This window comes from Panthera uncia, chromosome D1, assembly GCF_023721935.1.
Source record: "Panthera uncia isolate 11264 chromosome D1, Puncia_PCG_1.0, whole genome shotgun sequence".
Lineage (NCBI taxonomy): Eukaryota > Metazoa > Chordata > Mammalia > Carnivora > Felidae > Panthera > Panthera uncia.
In genome coordinates this window covers 2,165,435-2,166,411 of record NC_064808.1, presented here as the reverse complement: position 1 = coordinate 2,166,411, position 977 = coordinate 2,165,435, and the positions used below count along the sequence as shown (strand labels likewise).

The window sequence follows — 977 nt, the reverse complement described above, 5'->3', positions numbered from 1 at the left end:
GAAGCTCTGCTATGAGATGCGTACACGTTTATGGTTCTTATGTCCTTCTACAGAATGGACTCTTTTATCATTACGAAATTACATTCTTAAACTCTGCTAACATTATTATTATTATTATTTTTTGAGGTGGGGTGCTGTGGGAGTTGCCAACCTCAGGTCCAAAAACCCTTCACAGTTAAGGCACTTACTTATAGAAAGCAAGCACCTTCCCAACCTCATTTTTTACATGTGCACTTGTCTATCCTTTCAGTAATCAAAGGGGGAACAGGCAGAGTGGGACTTCCAGGCATCCTGCAAAGCAGGCAGGTCACCTTAGGGATGACCTTTACCCACTCAAAAATTCGTCTCACATCAGCCGTGAGGATTTAGGTGTCACCCCAAATCATTGTGTTCCTTACTCATAAGTTTAAGGTATTCTGTTAACATCCTTTATTATGAAACCTGCTTTGATACTAATATGCCCACTAAAGTTTTCTTTTGGCTTTCTTTTCTTTTGGTATAGCCTTACCACACTCTTGCTTTTTAACATACCTGTGTCTTAATAGTTAAGGTGTGCCCCTTGGAGGCGTCCTGCTTGTCATCTAACCTGATAATTCTGCCTTTTACCTGGGGCGTGTTTGCACCATTTACGTTTAATGTGATTATTGATATGGTTAGGGTTAACTTCAATCTTCTATTTTTTATTTGCCCCATATGTATTTTGTCTCCCTTTCTTTCCCTCTTTTCCTACCTTCTTTTGGGCTGAATATTTTTATGATTCCATTTTATCTCCTGTGTCACCTTATTAGCTATAATTTTTTGTTTGGTTACTTTAGCAGTGGCCCTACATATTACCTTTCCCTGTGTCATAAGCCCCAAACTACATTGTTATTATTTCTGTTTAAAGCCAATGACTTTTATTTCTTAAAAAATTTTTTAAGCCAATGACTTTTAAAGGGATTTAAATAGTAAGCACATTTCTTTACATAGTCTTGCTG

The 977-nt window shown here is 37.5% G+C and overlaps 1 non-coding gene across 1 annotated transcript; it reads right to left on the bottom strand.

The window, feature by feature from the left end:
- Nucleotides 1-265: 265 nt before the first annotated feature.
- On the bottom strand, nt 266-415 carry LOC125917927 (U12 minor spliceosomal RNA). Its single transcript, XR_007456334.1, has one exon. It is a non-coding gene; the product is annotated as a U12 minor spliceosomal RNA (small nuclear RNA).
- Nucleotides 416-977: the final 562 nt, after the last annotated feature.